This window comes from Acipenser ruthenus, chromosome 13, assembly GCF_902713425.1.
Source record: "Acipenser ruthenus chromosome 13, fAciRut3.2 maternal haplotype, whole genome shotgun sequence".
Taxonomy (NCBI): Eukaryota; Metazoa; Chordata; class Actinopteri; order Acipenseriformes; family Acipenseridae; genus Acipenser; species Acipenser ruthenus.
The window spans coordinates 15,535,847-15,559,265 of NC_081201.1; the positions used below are offsets into that span (position 1 = coordinate 15,535,847).

Here is a 23,419-nt window from a genome sequence, read left to right on the forward strand (position 1 = left end):
CCGGGGTACCTGTACAACAAAAAGGAGAAAAAACACTTGGCAAAAACATTCTACAATTGCACCTATCCAAAACCCACTACCGATCGCAACCCTTGATCTGAGCCAAGAGGCCGAGAAGTGATGCCCACAATGGTTTTGACCAAACGCCCCGGGCGCGGCCGCCCGCCGGAGCTACTGGGGGTACTCGCTTCTTGGACTGAGGGGAAAAAGAAAAAAAAGGTGCCAGGCTCTAATTAACACGGCCGCCGCTGCTGTGCTCGTTCTGCTTTTAAACCCATGTCGAGCCCCACCCCGAGGGGCAGGGCTAGCCAAAAATTGCATTGAACTCATAAATGCTCCTCTCCATGGAAATCTTTAGTAAAATACTCTTATTGAGATTTTACATTTTTTTCCATTTACACCCATTCATTTCATTCATTTTACATTTCTTTTAAAGATGACATTCATGCATACAGACATACATTTTGTTTTAAAAGCATTTAAAATACATTTAAAAACACCAAGATAATCGTGCTTTGTACATGGTTAAAACAGACACAGATTAAAATCAACATGAAAAAAACCTGTGCTGCTTTAAAAGTGACTGGAAAAAAAGAACCATCTATAAAAAACCAGTGCTTGTGAGGGCCAGGGAGTGCTCTCTAAAAAAGTTCAAAAGTGAACATAAAACTATAGAACTAAAACAGGGACAGGGGAAAAGGGACAGTGTATAAAACAGTGAGTTAAAATTCTAAAATTTTAAAACACTTAATGTAACTTTTAATAGTTAACATTAAAAATCTTTTAGATATATAAACAAAACAAAATCAAATAAACCATTCAAAATAAATCAGATAAAAATCCATAAAACTGAAACAAAAAGACTACATAAAACCAGGGCACCGTTCAAAAACGGTCATGCCAGCTAAAAAGGGCGGAATGCTGGCATGACAAAATAAATAAAAGGCTTAGCGGTGCCCCGTAGTCCCGCTCCTAGGAGCTAGCGGTTCCAGTTTTTTCCTTCATTCCATCTTCACGTTCTGAAGTCCGGCGATCCTCCACTCCGCGCAGGCCTTGTCCTTCCCGAGGGTCCGGATGTCCAGAATTACAAAGTACTTGATAAGAGTTTGTGCCCTTCTGGTCGTGGTGATAGTGTCTAGCTCCTGCTTGTGATAGACACAGACGTTACGGCCTTCCCACAGGATCTGCTTGACAACATTGATGACACGCCAAACGCACTTAGCTGTGCTGGTAGCGATTCCTCCCGCAGGCCCATAGAGCACAGTCTCAGCGGTCATCTTGGCCGTGTCAGCAAACCTGTTTAGGAAGACAGAGACAGAGAGCCAGACACTGCCAGCCACATCACACTCCCAGGAGATATGGGCTGGTGTTTCTCTCTTGCGGCACTTTGCATAGGGGCATGTTTCTACTTGGGCTAGTCCCCTCCTGAACATGAACGCTCGAGTGGGGAGTGAACTGTGGACGGTGTTCCATGCTATATCCTTCTGGACATTACTGAGGCAGCTGTGAGACACATTCTCCCAGATTTTTTGGCTTTGGGTGAGGGAGAAAGCAGCTACTTTTTCAATTTCCTGGGAACCGGCAAGATATTTAGTTACAGCCTTGTATTCCCAGGAGGCCAATTTTGCTTCATCTAAGCCCAATTTATATATAGTGTCCCTTAAGGTTCTATAATACAATGGGGGGTCCCAGGAGTACGGCACGGTGTTATCAGTAGTGCAGAGGCCCAAGGCCCTGAGACAGGTGGCAAAATAGAAACGATTCATGTAACATACCTTCCTGTCCAGGGCCTGGATGTTCTTGATAGTTTGCGTGAGCCCCTGCACTCGGGTGAGCTGCACAACGTCCGGGACCCCCTTACCTCCCTTCTTGTCGGCTTTACTCAAGGTGGCTCGCTTTACCCTCTCCATCTTGCTGCCCCAGATAAAGCGGTGGATAATGCGGTCCACCACTTTTTTGGTGGTCCTGTCTGGGGGAAAGATTTTTCCTACATGAGAGAGGATGGGGAACAGTATAGACTTGGTTATTAATACTCTACCCGTCATTGTTAAGGATCTTGTGCTCCATCCGCCAATCTTTTTACGGACCTGGTTAATGGCCGCCGTCCAGCTCTGGGCCCCCGAGCTATTGTTCTCGAAAATGAGGCCCAGAATCTTGATTTTGTCCTTTTTGACAGGGTACATGTCTGACAGTTCCCTATCTACCTGCCAATTTTTAGACACGTAGACTTCGCTCTTGGACTTATTAATCACTGCCCCGGTCGCCATGCAGTACTTCTCAAGGATATTACTAATCCGAGGTACCGACGATGTGTTGGTGCAAATGAGTGACACATCGTCCATATATGCTGTTGTTTTGACCTGGCCCCCGTTGGATCCAGGCAGCTGGAAACCAGTTATATTGGTATCCCTACGAATTGCCTGCAGGAGGGGTTCAATGCACACGACATATAGCAGTGGGGATAGTGGGCAACCCTGTCTGACCCCTGACTGGATAGATATTTTACCAGTCAGGTGTCTGTTCACCAAGACTCGGGTACTAATGTTTGTATAGATAGTTTTAACCCACTCCCTAAGTCCAGGAGCGAATTTCATCTGGTCCATCACTTTGTACATGTATTCATGGCTTACCCTATCGAACGCCTTCTCCTGGTCAAGGTTGAACAGGCAGAGGGGATGGTTCCGTTCTCTAGAATAAGCCAGAATGTCCCTTGTTAACATTAAAATATCGGTGATGGACCTCCCTGGGACACCACAAGCCTGGTCGGGGCCAATGACCAAAGGGAGGTGTACTTGTAGCCGGAGCATCGGAGCTTTGGCTAGTATCTTGTAATCCAGGCAAAGGAGGCTGATTGGGCGCCAATTCCGTAGATCTTTAACTTCCCCTTTCTTATGAAGGAGAGTAAATACACTCTCCCGCATAGAAGGGCCCAACCGATCCTCCCTGTAGACCGCTCTGTAGACCTCCGCTAAATGGACTTTTAGCGTGTCCCAAAAAAGATGGTAATACTCACCCGGGATGCCATCTAGACCTGGCGTCTTACCGGTGTTCATGGTCTTAACCGCCTGGGTGAGCTCCTCCAGCGTGAGTTCTGGGTCCTTCTCCTCCTCCTCCTCGTCCCGCACTGAGTCAGGCTCCAACTGGCTCAGGAACCACTCTATCAGGATGTCATCTGTAGCTTTGATGTTATACAGGTCCCTATAGAAGTTCTCTACCACTTTTTTCACTCCCTCACTATCCTCTACTATCCTCCCCCTGCTGTCGAGCATGGAGGACATCAAGTGCCGCTTCTCCCTCGTTTTCTGGAAGAAGAAGCGAGTACACTTTTCGTCTTCCTCCATTTTTTGCACTTTTGCATTGTGCATGACCTTTCGTTGTTCCTCCCTACAAAGCACTGAAAGATCTAGCTTGGTCTGGGCTATCTCGTCGCTTACAGGGAACCCCCGAAGCTGAAGCAGGCTCAGACGCTGGAGGGCAGCATTCAGGTATTTATATTTGGCCCTCCTTTCTTTTGCTTTCCTCTTGCCTGCTGCTATGAAATAACCCTTAGTTCTCATTTTGACCATCTCCCACCACTCTATAGGGGAGTTGAATAGGTCACGCAAAGTGGTCCACTCAACAAGCCTGCTCTTATAGGCTGCAGCTATGGAGGGGTCATCGAGTAAGGAGGTGTTTAATTTCCAGACCCCTGACCCCATCTGGGAGGTCTGAGGGACCTGCAATGTTACCTGCAGGAGCCTATGGTCGGAGAAGAAGACGGCCTGGGTGTCTACTGCCGTCTTCGTAAGGGAGCTGGTATGCAGGACGAGATCTATACGGGAGAAGGAGGTCCCAGATGAGCTCACCCAGGTAAAGGGAGGCACCAGGTCCTTACCTGCATCACACAGGGAGAAATCAAATATTACGGAGGACAAAACTCTACTAGAGCGGTCGTTGCGTGGCCTGCTCCGGTCTACGTCCCTCAGAGCACAATTGAAGTCACCTGACACGATGACGGGTACGTTCCCCAGCAGGAGTGGACGCAGCTGTGGAAAAAATTGAACTCTTTCGTTTTGGTTAGTGGGTGCGTAGACATTGACCAGTCTGAGGGGAGTGTTGTTGTATGTCACATCCACGCTCAGAATTCTACCAGGTTCTACCTCCCTGCTGCTGCGGGAGGTAATAAATGGGTTTTTAAACAGGATACCTACTCCGTCGGCTCTGGCTATGTTGGAGCCCGACCAGAAGGAGTCCCCCAGGGTCCAACTCTCCTTCAGGTCCCTATAATCAGGGCTCGACGAAATACCACACTCCTGCAGAAAGAGAAATCTTTAGTAAAAATACTCTTTTATTGAGATTTTACATTTTTTTACATTTACACCCATTCGTTTTTTCATTCATTTTACATTTCTTTTAAAGATGACATTCATGCATACAGACATACATTTTGTTTTAAAAGCATTTAAAATACATTTAAAAACACCAAGACAATTGTGCTTTGTACATGGTTAAAACAGACACAGATTAAAATCAACATGAAAAAAACCTGTGCTGTTTTAAAAGTGACTGGAAAAAAAGAACCATCTATAAAAAACCAGTGCTTGTGAGGGCCGGGGAGTGCTCTCTAAAAAGGTTCAAAAGTGAACATAAAACTAGATCTAAAACAGGGACAGGGGAAAAGGGACAGTGTATAAAACAGTGAGTTAAAATTCTAAAATTTTAAAACACTTAAAATGTAACTTTTAATAGTTAACATTAAAAATCTTAAAGATACATAAAACAAAACAAAACAAAAATCAAATAAAACATTCAAAATAAATCAAATCAAAATCCATAAAACTGAAACAAAAAGACTACATAAAACCAGGGCACCGTTCAAAAACGGTCATGCCAGCTAAAAAGGGCGGAATGCTGGCATGACAAAATAAATAAAAGGCTTAGCGGTGCCCCGTAGTCCCGCTCCTAGGAGCTAGCGGTTCCAGTTTTTTCCTTTATTCCATCTTCACGTCCTGAAGTCCGGCGATCCTCCACTCCGCGCAGGCCTTGTCCTTCCCGAGGGTCCGGATGTCCAGAATTACAAAGTCCTTGATAAGAGTTTGTGCCCTTCTGGTCGTGGTGATAGTGTCTAGCTCCTGCTTGTGATAGACACAGACGTTACGGCCCTCCCACAGGATCTGCTTGACAACATTGATGACACGCCAAACGCACTTAGCTGTGCTGGTAGTGATTCCTCCCGCAGGCCCATAGAGCACAGTCTCAGCGGTCATCTTGGCCGTGTCAGCAAACCTGTTTAGGAAGACAGAGACAGAGAGCCAGACACTGCCAGCCACATCACACTCCCAGAAGATATGGGCTGGTGTTTCTCTCTTGCGGCACTTTGCATAGGGGCATGTTTCTACTTGGGCTAGTCCCCTCCTGAACATGAACGCTCGAGTGGGGAGTGCACTGTGGACGGTGTTCCATGCTATATCCTTCTGGACATTACTGAGGCAGCTGTGAGACACATTCTCCCAGATTTTTTGGCTTTGGGTGAGGGAGAAAGTAGCTACTTTTTCAATTTCCTGGGAACCGGCAAGATATTTAGTTACAGCCTTGTATTCCCAGGAGGCCAATTTTGCTTTATCTAAGCCCAATTTATATATAGTGTCCCTTAAGGTTCTATAATACAATGGGGGGTCCCAGGAGTACGGCACGGTGTTATCAATAGTGCAGAGGCCCAAGGCCCTGAGACAGGTGGCAAAATAGAAACGATTCATGTAACATACCTTCCTGTCCAGGGCCTGGATGTTCTTGATAGTTTGCGTGAGCCCCTGCACTCGGGTGAGCTGCACAACGTCCGGGACCCCCTTACCTCCCTTCTTGTCGGCTTTACTCAGAGTGGCTCGCTTTACCCTCTCCATCTTGCTGCCCCAGATAAAGCGGTGGATAATGCGGTCCACCACTTTTTTGGTGGTCCTGTCTGGGGGAAAGATTTTTCCTACATAAGAGAGGATGGGGAACAGTATAGACTTGGTTATTAATACTCTACCCGTCATTGTTAAGGATCTTGTGCTCCATCCGCCAATCTTTTTACGGACCTGGTTAATGGCCGCCGTCCAGCTCTGGGCCCCCGAGCTATTGTTCTCGAAAATGAGGCCCAGAATCTTGATTTTGTCCTTTTTGACAGGGTACATGTCCGACAGTTCCCTATCTACCTGCCAATTTTTAGACACGTAGACTTCGCTCTTGGACTTATTAATCACTGCCCCGGTCGCCGTGCAGTACTTCTCAAGGATATTACTAATCCGAGGTACCGACGATGTGTTGGTGCAAATGAGTGACACATCGTCCATATATGCTGTTGTTTTGACCTGGACCCCGTTGGATCCAGGCAGCTGGAAACCAGTTATATTGGTATCCCTACGAATTGCCTGCAGGAGGGGTTCAATGCACACGACATATAGCAGTGGGGATAGTGGGCAACCCTGTCTGACCCCTGACTGGATAGATATTTTACCAGTCAGGTGCCTGTTCACCAAGACTCGGGTACTAATGTTTGTATATATAGTTTTAACCCACTCCCTAAGTCCAGGAGCGAATTTCATCTGGTCCATCACTTTGTACATATATTCATGGCTTACCCTATCGAACGCCTTCTCCTGGTCAAGGTTGAACAGGCAGAGGGGATGGTTCCGTTCTCTAGAATAAGCCAGAATGTCCCTTGTTAACATTAAAATATCCGTGATGGACCTCCCTGGGACGCCACAAGCCTGGTCAGGGCCAATGACCAAAGGGAGGTGTACTTGTAGCCGGAGCATCAGAGCTTTGGCTAGTATCTTGTAATCCACGCAAAGGAGGCTGATTGGGCGCCAATTCCGTAGATCTTTAACTTCCCCTTTCTTATGAAGGAGAGTAATTACACTCTCCCGCATAGAAGGGCCCAACCGCTTCTCCCTGTAGACCGCTCTGTAGACCTCCGCTAAATGGACTTTTAGCGTGTCCCAAAAAAGATGGTAATACTCACCCGGGATGCCATCTGGACCTGGCGTCTTACCGGTGTTCATGGTCTTAACCGCCTGGGTGAGCTCCTCCAGCGTGAGTTCTGGGTCCTTCTCCTCCTCCTCGTCGTCCCGCACTGAGTCAGGCTCCAACTGGCTCAGGAACCACTCTATCAGGGTGTCATCTGTAGCTTTGATGTTATACAGGTCCCTATAGAAGTTCTCTACCACTTTTTTCACTCCCTCACTATCCTCTACTATCCTCCCCCTGCTGTCGAGCATGGAGGACATCAAGTGCCGCTTCTCCCTCGTTTTCTGGAAGAAGAAGCGAGTACACTTTTCGTCTTCCTCCATTTTTTGCACTTTTGCATTGTGCATGACCTTTCGTTGTTCCTCCCTACAAAGCACTGAAAGATCTAGCTTGGTCTGGGCTATCTCGTCGCTTACAGGGAACCCCCGAAGCTGAAGCAGGCTCAGACGCTGGAGGGCAGCATTCAGGTATTTATATTTGGCCCTCCTTTCTTTTGCTTTCCTCTTGCCTGCTGCTATGAAATAACCCTTAGTTCTCATTTTGACCATCTCCCACCACTCTATAGGGGAGTTGAATAGGTCACGCAAAGTGGTCCACTCAACAAGCCTGCTCTTATAGGCTGCAGCTATGGAGGGGTCATCGAGTAAGGAGGTGTTTAATTTCCAGACCCCTGACCCCATCTGGGAGGTCTGAGGGACCTGCAATGTTACCTGCAGGAGCCTATGGTCAGAGAAGAAGACGGCCTGGGTGTCTACTGCCGTCTTCGTAAGGGAGCTGGTATGCAGGACGAGATCTATACGGGAGAAGGAGGTCCCAGATGAGCTCACCCAGGTAAAGGGAGGCACCAGGTCCTTACCTGCATCACACAGGGAGAAATCAGATATTACGGAGGACAAAACTCTACTAGAGCGGTCGTTGCGTGGCCTGCTCCGGTCTACGTCCCTCAGAGCACAATTGAAGTCACCTGACACGATGACGGGTACGTTCCCCAGCAGGAGTGGACGCAGCTGTGGAAAAAATTGAACTCTTTCGTTTTGGTTAGTGGGTGCGTAGACATTGACCAGTCTGAGGGGAGTGTTGTTGTATGTCACATCCACGCTCAGAATTCTACCAGGTTCTACCTCCCTGCTGCTGCGGGAGGTAATAAATGGGTTTTTAAACAGGATACCTACTCCGTCGGCTCTGGCTATGTTGGAGCCCGACCAGAAGGAGTCCCCCAGGGTCCAACTCTCCTTCAGGTCCCTATAATCAGGGCTCGACGAAATACCACACTCCTGCAGAAAGATGAGATCTGCTTTCAAGTTAGCTAGATAGTTTAGTACATCAAATCTTTTTTGTGTCTCCCTGATGCTCCTGACATTAACAGACACACATATCAGGGCCATCAGGGTAGCTAACAAGAAAAGGAGTCGCTGCGTCCACCCCATAGCGACTATGATTGGGAGGTCGGGACACTCTTCCTACTCTTAGCTCTACGCTTGCTTCGAGGGGGCTTGGGCTTATTTGCAACTCCCATCACCCCTGAGAAGGTACTCACTGCTGCCTCGTCCAAGAAGGCACCGTCTTTATATGCACAGTACTTGGAGTTGTTGGGGCTATTCAACTCCCCACAAGGTAAGTCTGGTGGAACTTGCTCAGGGCCCCTCGGAACGTGTGGGTCAGCTTTGTCCTGGGGGGGGGTTATGACAGACAGCATTCTTTGGCTGTTACCGTCTGTTGAATTGGAGCTGTTAGCAGACTTCTGGCTTACCGCGTCCAGGGGTATTCCCATGTCCTCCAGTGCTGTATCTAGGAGGACCTCTAGGGGGCCCCTGGTTTTGCCCATACAAGGGAGGGGGTCAAGGATGCTTTGAAGGGAGGCCCTTCGCTTGAAGAGGGTCATTGCTACCGAGGTACTGCTGGTCAGGGAGGGTGTTGACCCCGACCTCTCCCTCGGTGCATTAGTGAACACCTCTTCTGCGAGGTGTGCTAGGGTTTGTGCCAACGACTGGGAAGGCTGGCTGGGGATGCCCTGGCTGGCTGCTACCTGCCCACTAGGCGGCAGTGTAGCCGTCCCACTCGCCTCCGTCTCTGCCTGCGAGGGCAAGACTGGGGACTTTGTGTGGACATTAGCTGGTTTTGGATCTATGGGGGCCACCTGCAACTTGCTGTCTTTGATCCTGATCTTCTTTCTTTTCCCCCCCTCGTCTCTACCCTTTCTTTTCCCCACCCTCTGCTGGTTCTTCACTCCCTTCCCCTCCTTCTCACTCTCACTTTCACTGTCGCTTTCGCTTTCCTCCCCCACGGACTCAATCCTTATGGCGTCATAACGAGAGCCGAGGGGGAGTGCTGGCGCTGAGAGGGCCCTACTCAGGGGGGGGCCGCTGCTGGGTCCGGGCTCCCTCCCTGCCTCGTGTTCTGCATCAGAGGAGCTACTGGAGGAGCTAGTGGAGTGGCTGTTGTACTCTCTCTCTGGGCTGGGGGAAGGGGTCCTCGTAAAACGGGACATGTCTCGGGGGCGGGGGGGTGAGGGGGGTGCTGGTGATGATGGTGGTGCTGGAGTCTGGGTCTTGGATACTGTTGGTGGTGATGTGGACTGATCTTTGTTACTTGCTCCCTCTTCCTGCTCAGGCCTAGGCTTGTTCGTGTTTGCCTTGCTGGCTCTGGCCATGTTGGCATAGGAAGAGGGGCAGTCCTTAAACAGGTGCCCCTTCTTTCCACACAAATTGCACTGCCTCTCTTCTCTGCAGTGGCTGGTCTCGTGGGGGGCGCCGCAGTTCCTGCACTTGACTACAGTACACGCGGCCGCCAGGTGTCCTAATTCCCCACATTTCCTGCAGAGTTTTGGCATCCCATTATAGAATACCAGCCCTCTGTTGGGCCCTAACACTATGGAGTTTGGAATGTGGCGGACGCCTCCAATGCCCGATGGATCAACATTAAGGCGTACCAGCCACTTTCTGGCTCCTGTCCAAACCCCATCTTCATCTGTAATTTTCCTCCCTTCTGATGACACCCTCCCATAGCGGTTAAGCCATGTTGTAATATCATAGTCGCTAACAGCCTCATTGAAAAATTGGACAGTAACAACTTTCATTTCTCTGTCTGTCAGTGCATCCACACAAAATTCTTTGTATGGAGCGAGATATTTATTCTCCCCCCAAAAGGACCACATTTCTTGTAACTTTTGGGGGTTCCTAAAACTGACCTCAAACACTTCCTTAAGCCCTGGCAATTTCACCAAACAATTCAAGTCAGAAGGGGAAAAACCCATACCCCTCTGAAGAATGGTCCGGCTGAACTCCAGTCTCGTCAGTCCTGGTTCCGTTTCCTCTTGCTGGGTCCTTGTGAAGCGCACCGCATTGTGCCTCCTAGTCTCCTGGGTTGGCCGGAACGCCATCCTTCAGCTGGCTCCTCCGATTGGGGTGGGAGAAGCCTCTGGACGTCCGGGTTGTCTCTCTCTACGGAAAAGAAACAACGTAAGCAGCAAATCTGGGCAGTTGAAGGAACTATTACTTTAGTCCCTGAGGAGATGGTCGCCTCGCAAGAGGGACCCCCTCCCCAGGTGAACGGTGTCCTTCCCTGGCGGAGTAGGGGGCGCTGCTTGGCACCGAGACCACGTAGGAAGAATCGTGGCTGTGACGCCTCCTCGGGGTCCGGGGCCGCCCTCTGCTCCTCCCAGATGGCGCCCTCTGCTGGGCGCCTGCTGCTCTCTCGGTCTGGATCTCGATTGCAATCAAGGGCTGGGGATGAGGTCGTCTAGGTCATCAAAGGGTCCTCAAAGGTCGTCTGGATGGTAGGTCCTCCTTCTCTCTAACTCCAGGAACGTCTGGAAAAGCCTGAAAAAGAAAAAAACTGGAACCGCCTGAAAAGGAAAAAACTGCTCTCAACAGTCAACAAAATCTTGAAAGACCCTCGGCCTGGATTGGGCAAGCCAAAACCAGACTGAGCATTAGTCTTCCAAAAAGTTGCCGAGCTGAAGAAAGCCAGTCAAAAATAAAAAAAAAATTCTGTTCCTCCTCACCCGAACAAACCTCTCACAGACCCTCGGAGGGAGCGGGCAATGCCACTACCCTCTAAGCCTTAGTCTTAGAAAGATTTATTCGAACTGAAGAGAAGCCAGAGTGTGGTTTTACTGGTAGCCCAGCCCTTCCGGCCAGCCCAAAGGCCTTCTCCTCTACCCGGCGGCAATTCCAAACAAAACCAAACAAAACAGGGAACTCTTCCCAAAACGCAAGTGCCGTTCGGTCCCGGCAAAGGGGCGCTTTGCTGCTGCCGCCTTGAAAGAGAGGGCTCCTTGCCCCACTAAACAGCTCTGTTTCTGCTTTACCGCTGCGCTCTTCCTCCTCCTCCCACGAGCGCAAGGCCTTCTGGGTACACTGGCCTGCTGCGTGAGCAGAGCAGGCTGTCCATCAGTTAGGCAGACCTGCCTGCCTGCCTGCCTGCCTTATTTGGAACAAACAAACAAACAACAACAAAAAGAGCGGGAAAAAATACAACCCAGAAAAAGGGAGAGGGAGAGGCTGGCTCTCTCTCTCTCTCTCACTCTTTTTTGACCTTTCTTGTGCACCGTTCCCAGAGGTACTGCAATACCGGGTCGATGCGTGGCGTGGACGGAGCAAGCCCCGGTTCCATCTCCTGCTTCCAAAAATCAATTTAATAGACGGGTCCCCCTATGGGGGACATATCAGATATTAAACTGATAAGAACAGATTTTTTTTTTTTTTCAATTTTATTTTTCCATCAGGAAAAGACAAATACAAACAAATTAACGAAAACAAAAATTTCAAAACATAAAATAAAGAACAAAATGATACATATATATCAATTTCAATAAATAAATACACTCAATACATGAACTATGCATAAAATCAATATTTTCAATTCATTATATGCAATAAAATATCAATAAATACATTAAATACATATCAAGTGAATAAAAAAACTAATACCTGTATAAAGACTTTCATTCCACTGCAGTTCTTTAAAATCAATTCAATACAATACACTTAAATCAATTCAGACAGTACAATAAAATACAATTCAAAAATACAATAAAATACAATCAAAACAATTTAAAGTAACAAAAAAAAATCAGTAAAAAACTAAACAAATCAAAAGCTATTACATTTGTTCACCTCAGAACACCTCTACAAAAACACTTCATCCCCTAGATATAGGACTCATGAACCACCATAACCCTGGAACACCCTCCATCGATGACGGGCACAATGTACACCTTCTACAAGCGAATCCCTGGCGTAGTAGTCCTTCATCAGGTGTAAGGCAAGCCGGATTGTATCGGCACTGGACAGCAGCTCCCTCTTGAGGACACACCGGTTCCTGGCTTTCCATATTGCATCTTTTATGCAATTTAAAAAAGTCCATAAAACAATCCATTCTTTTCTGTTCATAGCCACCGGGTGTATGCCATAGGCAATCATTTCATAGTCCAGGGAGCCGCCGCCCAGGAGCTGGCTTATCCACGCTCTTGCCTCTCTCCAGATCTTCTTGGAGGAACGACACTCCCAAAACCGATGCCTGATGGTTTCTTCTGCCCCACAACCCTCCATCGGGCATCTAGGGGTCTTTGCCAGGGACCGCTTGTACATTACCGATCGAACAGGAAGGACATCGTGCACCGTCTGCCACGCCAGATCTTTATGGTGATTCAGAAGTCTAGGATGAGCCACATCTTTCCAAATCCTCTCCACCACAGCTTGAGGGTACTGCCCCACCGGACACATCTGGGTTCTATGGTGAACAAAACCAGTTACTTTTTTAAAATCTTTCCACATTTCCGGTTCTATGGTTGCCAAGTCATTTGCTTTTAAAAACTTTTTAATAGACATGTAACAAGGCACATTCCACGCTGTAGGCACTCCCAAGGCAGGTTTAAAAAGCTTTAAAACTCTTAAACCCCACCCAAGATAAAAGCGTGTAAAAAAGGAAGCTTTAGTAAAACCAAACAAACATGCCTCTACATGAACTGCAGTGTACTTTAACCATAAAATCAAGTTAAAATCAGGAAAATTCTTACCACCGTAAGGCTTGTCTTTGTACAGTACTGTCCTTTTGACTCTTTCACACTTTGTTTTCCAGAAAAAAATGCATTGTTTTCATGATTAAAATCCTTAAAAAACACTCCTTGGTGGTGGAAACACAACAGCAATATATAAAAGCATGGGTAAAATCACCGAACGGACAATTAAAACTTTCCCTTCCATTGTTAGTTCCCTCAAGCTCCAATACCCCAGCTTCTGTGTTACTCTCCCACCCACATCCTCCCAATTTTTAAAACCAGACCTTTTTCTATCGAATTTTAAACCTAAAATTTTGATAAAATCATGTTTAAAATTCAGGTCAACCTGGGGAGCAGGCACCCACTCGCCATACAGCATATACTCACTCTTGTTCACATTCAATCTGGATCCAGACGCACCACAAAACACTTTAGTATGATCCATAGCCCTGTAAATAGAAAAATCATCAACACACAATACAGTCACGTCATCCATATACAGCAAACACTTACTCTGCTCCCCACCGCTGCCTGGTAAAAACATGCCGGTTAAAAGTGTGTCATTTCTTAAAAGGTTTGCCAGGGGCTCCATACAACAAATAAAAAGCAGGGGCGAGAGCGGACAGCCTTGTCTTACTCCACTTAAAACCTGCACTGACTCAGATAGATCACCATTAATCAAAATCCTACTGCCAATTTCCCTATACAAAATTTGGATCCAATTAATTACATTTTTAGGAAAACCCATCTGCGCCAGTACAGCCAACATGTATTTGTGCGCAATCCTGTCGTACGCTTTCTCTAAATCCAAATTCAAAATACACAATTTATTCTTCCTCTCCAGTGCAAACTGGATGGAATCTCTAATCAACATAAGACTGTCCGCTATCCTCCTCCCTGGCACTGCACACACTTGATCAGGGTGGATCACTGAACCAATGACCCCCCCGATCCTAACCATTATAATCTTAGCAAATAATTTATAATCTGTGTTTAAAAGGTTTATGGGTCTCCAGTTTTTCAAATCCTTCCTATCTTCTTTTTTAAATAAAAGTGTAATAACCCCCTGCCTGAGGGACAATGGCATCTTTCCTTTTTTAAAAAAAATCTCTAAAAAGTTCTAAAATGTCCATTTTTAAAATATCCCAAAATTTCCAATAAAATTCAACCGGCAATCCATCATTTCCTGGAGTCTTATTTGTTTTAAAATCTTTTATTGCTCCTTCTAATTCCTCCATCTTTATTTCTTCACCCATGCACTCCTTCTCCTCCTCCGATAAAACCTTGCTCACACCTTTCAATAAAACCTTTTAAATTATTCTCATCAACTACTTTCTCATTAAAAAGTTCCTTATAAAATTCCTCAGCAATTTAGATTCATTTCCTCTTTGGATTCTTTTAAAACACCATCTTTATTTTTTAAACCACACATTACCTTGTTGTTTTCCACCACCTTTTTAAAAAAGAACCTAGAACACACTTCATTGTGCTCCACATGCTCGACCCTACTGAGATAAATAATTGTTTTGCTTTTCTCCTCAGATCTTTCATTTTTTGTTTGACCGTCCGAATCTCTCGTCCTACCTCAAAACCAGCTCGCAAAAAGGTGTACAACCTTTGCAGCCTGTATTGTAGCCCTGCATACCTTTTTTCTCCTTTTAAAACCTTTTCCCTCCCCACTTTAATAAAAAATTCCCTACTCTTCACTTTCATCACCTCCCACCATTCAGACACAGACTCACACATCTCTTTCAACGTGCTCCATTCGTTATAACACTGTCTGAACCTTTCACACACTCTCTCATCCTCTAGCAGCTTCACATTCAACTTCCATACACCCCTTCCAACAGTCACAGGCACTCCACAATCAAGCCTGGCACACAATAAAACATGGTCGGAATAAAACACTGGGTCTAAAATGAACTGGCTACATTTAAAATCTTTGGATAGAAACATAAAATCAATACGTGATTTTCTGTCCTCCTGTGCGTTAAACCAAGTGTGCCCACTTTCACCCGGGTGCAAACTTTTAAAAGCATCAATCAAATTAAAATCCTTTAAAAAGCCTTTTAATAAAATCGATGTTTTGTCCAGCTTCACCTCCCCACTCACACCACCCTTATCCTGTGCTGCTAAAGTTGTATTAAAATCCCCTCCCAACACCACTGATTTGGTGGAAAGCAGAGCAATACCAATCCTCTCAAACATCTCAAACCTTTCGTTCTTATCAGGTGAGGCGTACACATTTATCAAGTTTATTTCTTTATTCATATATAAAATCCGGACCAGCATTGCTCTGCCGTCCACCAAAACCTCTTTCCCTTTAAAAACGATATTCTTATTTTTAAAAAGTATCCCCACACCACCATTCCTATTCTCATTCATACCAGACCAGCAAGACTTCCCATACACCCATTTCTTTTCTAACTTGATAAATTGACAACACCATTACGGCCACAACGATTATACACCTTATTAACCCAGCCATCATTACTATTTTTTAGTTTTTTCCCCTTTCCCTTTAACTTTACCCATAGCTTTACCTCTCATTTGTGTCACCTCTGCCAATTGTGTTACCGCATCGTCTACCAAAAAACTCCATTCCTCTCCCTCTATGGTTGCTGGCACATAGCTCTCGCCACTTTCAGAGCTCTGAGGAGAAAAGCAATGCTCCCCCACGCCCGGGTCCTGTGGATAATCCGCAATTGCCACTCTTTGTTTTTCTCCCTTTTTTCCCCCTCCACCATTTTCCTTTTCTTTCTTAAATTTTGAGTCACCTCCATCTCACTCCCCTCAGTTTCCTCTACTATTTCTCCCTCCTCCTCTTCCTCCTCACTAATATCAGAAAGATCACACACATTTGTGCTTGAGGAAGGTGACACCAATAAATCCTCCCTTAAATCTACCACCTCCCTCTCTTCCCTACCACCAGGGTTCACTCTCCCCCCCTTCTTTTACCTGCACCTCCCCCACCACAGGAACTACTGCCACATCACCACTCACTCCACTCCTCCCCCACCACTGAAGTTACTGCCACATCATCTTTCCCATCCACCTGGGCCTCCATTTTGTTTGCAGTTTTGTCTTTTCTTAATCTGTTTGCAAATGATTTCAGGACAATCCCTAAAAACATGATCATCCTTTCCACACAAATTGCAATTTTTCTTTTCTCTGCACTGAGAAGTGAGATGTCCCTCCTGATTACAGTTTTTACACCGAACCTCTGTGCAGGCCTCTGCCAGGTGTCCCAATTTGCCACAATTTCTGCACAGTTTTGGTTGACCCTGATAATACACAAACCCCCTATTCCCACCCAGTGCTATATCTGAGGGGATATGTTGGTAGCCATCATATCCCCTCTCACTCGGTCTGAGTTTCACCAAAACCCGCCAAGCTCCATTCCAAATCCCATCCGCATCTGTCACCTTCACCGGACTCCTCTTTACCTCACAATACTGTGCCACCCATGTGTGAATATCCCCCCCCTGAAACCATCTCATTGAACATTTTCATCACCACCATTCTAACACTATTATCTACTAAACTCTCTATATTAAACTTGCACACAGTTTCGGAGTCCTTCTGATTCTCCACCCTCACAAAGAAACTCCGAAACACATCCTCAGACCTAAAACTAACATCCCACGAACTACCATTACCCAGTGCAATTATACAATTAATTTCATCCACCTTAAACCCCAAAGCCTTCTGCAAAAACAACCTACTCATCTCTAACCTACTCATATCTATTCTATCCTCACCAACAGTAAAATGCCTCTTCAAACTAACCCTCACACAACAATGACGACGCACACTAAACCTAGACATCTTCAACAAAACAACTACAACACACTACCCAGAAAAAAATTACACAAATAAAAGAAAAAACACCAGCGCCCACTAGGGGGCCTTACCCCTCCGAGAAACACCACCAATCCACTCCCTTTCACGAACACGCCTCTCCAAAAAAATCTGTCAAATAAATATTATTATTAATAAATTACGCACACCACCTGCGCTCCCTCCCAACACTCCAATCGCTCCCAAACTCGAAAGATTTTTTCGAACTCAAGAGAAGCCAGAGTGTGGCTTTACTGGCAGCCCAGCCCTTCCGGCCGGCCCAAAGGCCTTCTCCTCTACCCGGCGGCAAAGCCAAACAAAACAAAACAAAACAAAACAGGGAACGCTTCCCAAAACGCAAGTGCCGTTCGGTCCCGGCAAAGGGGCGCTTTGCTGCTGCCGCCTTGAAAGCAAGGGCTCCTTGCCCCACTAAACAGCTCTGTTTCTCCTTCTCCCACGAGCGCAAGGCCTTCTGGGTACATTGGCCTGCTGCGTGACCAGAGCAGGCTGTCCATCAATTAGGCAGACCTGCCTGCCTGCCTGCCTTATTTGGAACAAACAAACAAACAAAAAACAACAAAGCAGTGGTGTGGAGTAGTGGTTAGGGCTCTGGACTCTTGACCGGAGGGTTGTGGGTTCAATCCCCAGTGGGGGACGCTGCTGTTGTACCCTTGAGCAAGGTACTTTACCTAGATTGCTCTAGTAAAAACCCAACTGTATAAATGGGTAATTGTATGTAAAATAATGTGATATCTGTGTAATGTGAAATAATGTATAATGTGATATCTTGTAACAATTGTAAGTCGCCCTGGATAAGGGCGTCTGCTAAGAAATAAATAATAATAACAAAAAGAGCGGGAAAAATACAACCCAGAAAAAGGGAGAGGGAGAGGCTGGCTCTTTCTTTCTTTCTTTCTTTCTTTCTTTCTTTCTTTCTCTCTCTCTCTCTCTCTCACTCTTTTTTTACCTTTCTTGTGCACCGTTCCCAGAGGTACTGCAATACCGGGTCGATGCGTGGAGTGGACGGAGCAAGCCCCGGTTCCATCTCCTGCTTCCAAAAATCAATTTAATATAGACGGGTGCCCCTATGGGGGACGTATCAGATATTAAACTGATAAGAACAGATTTTTTTTATTTTATTTTTTTTTAATTATTTTATTCTTCAACAATTATAGATCACAACAACAAAGTTTTAACTTAAAACACACTAAACACACATTTACAAAACATACTACACAATACAATACATTACAGATTCATTAACAAAATCTCTTTTTACAATCACATACATCAATTGTTCCCAGTAGAACCCTTTACAAAACACCTCACCCTCTAAAAAAAAAAAAAAAAGTCAATGAACCAACAAAACCCTGCATCAGAGGCACACTTTCCATCGGTCCCTGGCATACTCGGCTCCTTTTGCACGCACATCTCGGAAATAATAACCCTTTAAGAACATAAGAACATAAGAAAGTTTACAAACGAGAGGAGGCCATTCAGCCCATCTTGCTCGTTTGGTTGTTAGTAGCTTATTGATCCCAGAATCTCATCAAGCAGCTTCTTGAAGGATCCCAGGGTGTCAGCTTCAACAACATTACTGGGGAGTTGGTTCCAGACCCTCACAATTCTCTGTGTAAAAAAGTGCCTCCTATTTTCTGTTCTGAATGCCCCTTTATCTAATCTCCATTTATGACCCCTGGTCCTTTTTTCTTTTTTCAAGTCAAAGAAGTCCCCCGGGTTGACATTGTCTATACCTTTTAGGATTTTGAATGTTTGAATCAGATCGCCGCGTAGTCTTCTTTGTTCAAGACTGAATAGATTCAATTCTTTTAGCCTGTCTGCATACGACATGCCTTTTAAACCCGGGATAATTCTGGTTGCTCTTCTTTGCACTCTTTCTAGAGCAGCAATATCCTTTTTGTAACGAGGTGACCAGAACTGAACACAATATTCTAGGTGAGGTCTTACTAATGCATTGTAGAGTTTTAACATTACTTCCCTTGATTTAAATTCAACACTTCTCACAATATATCCAAGCATCTTGTTAGCCTTTTTTATAGCTTCCCCACATTGTCTAGATGGAGACATTTCTGAGTCAACATAAACTCCTAGGTCTTTTTCATAGTTCCCTTCTTCAATTTCACTATCTCCCATATGATATTTATAATGAACATTTTTATTGCCCGCATGCAATACTTTACACTTTTCTCTATTAAATGTCATTTGCCATGTGTCTGCCCAATTTTGAATGCGGTCTAGATCATTTTGAATGACCTTTGCTGCTTCAACAGTGTCTGCCACTCCTCCTATTTTTGTGTCATCTGCAAATTTAACGAGTTTGCTTACTATATCAGAGTCTAAATCATTAATGTAGATTAGGAATAGCAGAGGACCTAATACTGATCCCTGTGGTACACCACTGGTTACCTCACTCCATTTCGAGGTTTCTCCTCTAATCAGTACTTTCTGTTTTCTACATGTTAACCACTCCCTAATCCATGTGCATGCATTTCCTTGAATCCCTACTGCGTTCAGCTTGAGAATTAATCTTTTATGCGGGACTTTGTCAAAAGCTTTCTGGAAATCTAAATAGACCATGTCGTATGCTTTGCAGTTGTCCATTTTCAATGTTGCATCCTCAAAAAAGTCAAGTAGGTTAGTTAGACATGATCTCCCTTTCCTAAAACCATGCTGGCTGTCTCCCAGGATATTGTTACCATATAGGTAATTTTCCATTTTGGATCTTATTATAGTTTCCATAAGTTTACATATAATAGAAGTCAGGCTTATTGGTCTGTAGTTACCTGGTTCAGTTTTGTCTCCCTTTTTGTGGATCGGTATTACGTTTGCTATTTTCCAGTCTGTCGGTACAACCCCTGTGTCAAGAGACTGTTGCATGATCTTGGTTAGCGGCTTGTAAATAACTTCTTTCATTTCTTTGAGTACTATTGGGAGGATCTCATCCGGCCCAGGGGATTTGTTTATTTTAAGAGCTCCTGGTCCCTTTAACACTTCTGCCTCTGTTATGCTAAAGTTATTTAAAACTGGATAGGAACAGGTCGACATGTGGGGCATGTTGTCCGTGTCCTCCTTTGTAAAAACCTGTGAAAAGTAATCATTTAATATATTTGCTATTTTTTTTTCTTCATCTATGATTTTGCCATTTGTGTCTCTTAGACATTTAACCTCCTCTTTGAATGTTCTCTTGCTGTTATAATATTGGAAAAACATTTTGGAATTGGTTTTAGCCCCCTTAGCAATATTGCTTTCTATCTCTCTCTTGGCCTTTCTAACTTCCTTTTTGACTTGTGTTTGCAGTTCCAAGTACTCTTTCTGTGTGCTTTGTTTTTGGTCCCTTTTAAACGCTCTGTAAAGTGCCTTTTTTCGCTGAATATTTCTTTTAATTGATCTATTAAACCATTTTGGCCATTTTGTTTTAGATTTAGATTTGTCTACTTTTGGGATGTAATTGTTTTGTGCCTCTAGTACTACATTTTTAAAAAACAGCCACCCTTTTTCTGTGGATGTTTTCTCTATTTTACTCCAATCTACTTCTGTTAGTCTCTGTTTCATACCTTCATAGTTTGCTTTTCTAAAATTGTAAACCTTAGCTTTAGTCATTACTTTTGGGGTTTTAAAAAATATTTCAAATATTTCAAAATATTTCAAGTTTGCCAATGGCTCTCTGACCTCTGTTTTAGTTATTCTGTCTTCATTATTTGAAAAGACTAAATCAAGGCATGCCTCCCCTCTAGTCGGTGCCTTGACAAATTGCGTTAGGAAGCAGTCATTTGTCATTTCCACCATTTCAATTTCGTCCGTCGTGCCCCCCATTGGGTTTTCCCATTTTATATGGGGGAAGTTGAAATCCCCCATTAGTATGGCTTCTCCTTTTCTACACGCATTTCGAATGTCATTGTACAACAGATTATTTTGCTCAGCGTCTGAATTTGGCGGTCTATAGCATGCTCCTATTATTATGCCCTTTGAATTTGTGTCCATTATTCTGACCCATATTGATTCTGCATTGTTTTCTTTGTCCTGATTTAACACCTGGGCTTCAAGGCTATTTCTTATGTATAGCGCTACCCCTCCGCCTCTTCTGTCCTGCCTGTCTTTCCTATACAGTGTGTACCCACTAATATTATATTCGTCTCCATCACTCTCAGACAACCAAGTTTCTGTAACACCTATCACATCGTAGTTACTTGTTAGTGCAGTAGCTTCAAGTTCTAACATTTTGTTTCTGAGACTTCTAGCATTAAGATAAATACATTTAATAGTGGTCTTACCTGAGTTGTTGCCCTTGTTTTGATGTAGTCTCCCTTCTGTTTTTTTGTTTTCTCCCCCCTTCCTTTCTAGTTTAAATGCTTCTGTACCGCCTGAAGGATCCTTTCTCCGAGTAGATTGGTTCCCTTTCTGTTTAAGTGCAGTCCGTCCCACCTGTATAGATAGTCCTTGTTGTAGAAAGTGCTCCAATGTTCAAGAAAGGTGAAGCCTTCCTGTGTGCACCACGATTTCAGCCATGCATTTTGATTTTGTATTTCCAGCTGTCCATATGGTCCTTTGCAAGGCGCCGGCAGTATCCCAGAAAATACCACAGTTTTGGTCTTGTCTTTTAATTTCCTTCCTAGCTCTCTGAATTTGTTTTGCAGGGATCTTGGTCTGTCTCTTCCAATGTTGTTTGTACCAATGTGGACGACTACTACCGGGTCATCTCCTGTTCGTTCTAGGAGCCTGTCCACGTTCTCAGTGATGTGCTTGACAGAGGCTCCTGGAAGGCAGCACACTGTTGTAGTAAGGGGGTCCAAACTGCGAACTGAACTTGCTGTGTTTCTCAGTATGGAGTCCCCAACAATCATGACCTCCCTTCTTTTTGCTGGCTGGTCAGCACTGTTTATAGGGTCCTGGGTGTTGTTTCTTTCATTCTCTTGATGTTGGTTTTGGTCATCTAAATGTTGAAGTGGCTCAAATGTGTTGGATGTCTGGATTTCTGGTGGTTGTGTTTGACGAAGTTTCTTTTTTTCCCTGCTTCTGCCTATCTGAACCCAGCTGTTTCGACTCTCTTCCATCTCCCTGGTGGCTTTCAGTCTGCTAGGGGTGCAGACTTCCATGAATTGTGGGTGTGTCAGCTCCTCAAGCTCCTGTTGCTGTCTCATTTCCTCCAGCTCCTTTTCTAGCAGGCTTAATCGCTGAAGCAAGTCCTGGATGGTGCGGCACTTTACACAAACTTGGTTGAGCTCTGTTGGGTTTTCTCGGATTTCCCACATCATGCAGTTGTCACAGATTACTGGCTTGAAGACCATTTTTTTTTTGTTTAGTGTAGCTTCTGCAGCTGTCAACCTGCTTTCAAACTGCTTCTAACTGCGCTGTACTTGTCCACGACTGTACTTCTCCCACGATGTTGCTTCCACACGCTGTCGCTTGGAAGACTGCCTGCCTTTTGTTTGTTTGTGTTTGTGCTGCGTGCTCTGCTCCTCCCCCGTGTCCCAGAACGCCGCGGGATTTGAATCAGCTGCTCCGAGTTTCAGCTGATCAGAAAAATACACGCAGCTGCAAGGCTTTAAGCTGCAATGTTTTCTGATTAAAGCAACTCCAGATTTAAAGATGTAATTCCTCCTTTCTGCTTCTAACTGCGCTGTACTTGTCCACGACTGTACTTCTCCCACGATGTCGCTTTGTGCCAGTCGTTTTGTGTCACTTCTTGACATGTCTTTGCCCTTTAAAACTAATAAGCATTGTGCTTTCCACAATGCATATTTAAAACAACTGAGTAAAATCAAAGTTATCCATTTCTTCTCCTCTATCTCTTGTATCTTCACCCCGAACACCACAACATGGCTGTTCAGGGCCTTCAGACTCGTGTGCTTTCCAAACAGCTCGCTGCTCTCCTGCCACACAACCTTCCCACAGCAGATGATAAGCCCACTCTTCTGCCCCTCAGCCTGACCTTGGGCACCTAGGGGACTTCACCAGGGACCTCCGGTACATCGTCATCCTTACCGGCAGAATATCGTGTGCCACCTGCCATACCAGATCTTTTTGTGGGTTCAGTAGACTCGGGTGGGACACATCCTTCCAAAGCCTCCTTACCACATCATGAGGGACCCATCTCACTGGGCATATTTCAGCTCTGCTAAGAACAATTTTTAAAACAGTTTTATATTCCTTTAAAATGCTTGTTTCAATTGTACAAATCTCCATAGTTTATTAAAAACTTCTTAATACCATTATAAAAAAAGGAGCTTCCCACGCTACTGGCTGTGTTAAAACTGGCTTGTACATCTTTAACCTCTTAAAATGCCCCCCAGATAAAAGCGGACAAAACAAGAGGTCTTATTCTTTTTAAATAAACACAAATCCAAATGCATACATACAAATTTCAGCTATAAAATCAAATTTAGGTCAGGCATACCTATCCCGCCAAACTCCTTCCCTTTGTACAAGACCGTTCGCTTAGCTCTCTCGCACTTTGACCTCCAAAAAAAAATACATCACTTTTCTTATTAATAACAAGAGTACATTTCTTGGAGGAGGGAAAACCACACTCACATACAATAACACAGGAACAATTACCGCCTTCAACACCAA

At 45.0% G+C, this 23,419-nt stretch overlaps 1 non-coding gene and 1 pseudogene across 1 annotated transcript; both read right to left on the bottom strand.

Annotated features, from left to right (window-relative positions):
* Positions 1–11,525: 11,525 nt before the first annotated feature.
* On the bottom strand, positions 11,526–11,723 carry LOC117968078 (U2 spliceosomal RNA). The gene has a single exon (XR_004662225.2). It is a non-coding gene; the product is annotated as a U2 spliceosomal RNA (small nuclear RNA).
* A 6,074-nt stretch (positions 11,724–17,797) lies between these two features.
* LOC131697142 (U2 spliceosomal RNA) lies at positions 17,798–18,001 on the bottom strand (annotated as a pseudogene).
* Positions 18,002–23,419: the final 5,418 nt, after the last annotated feature.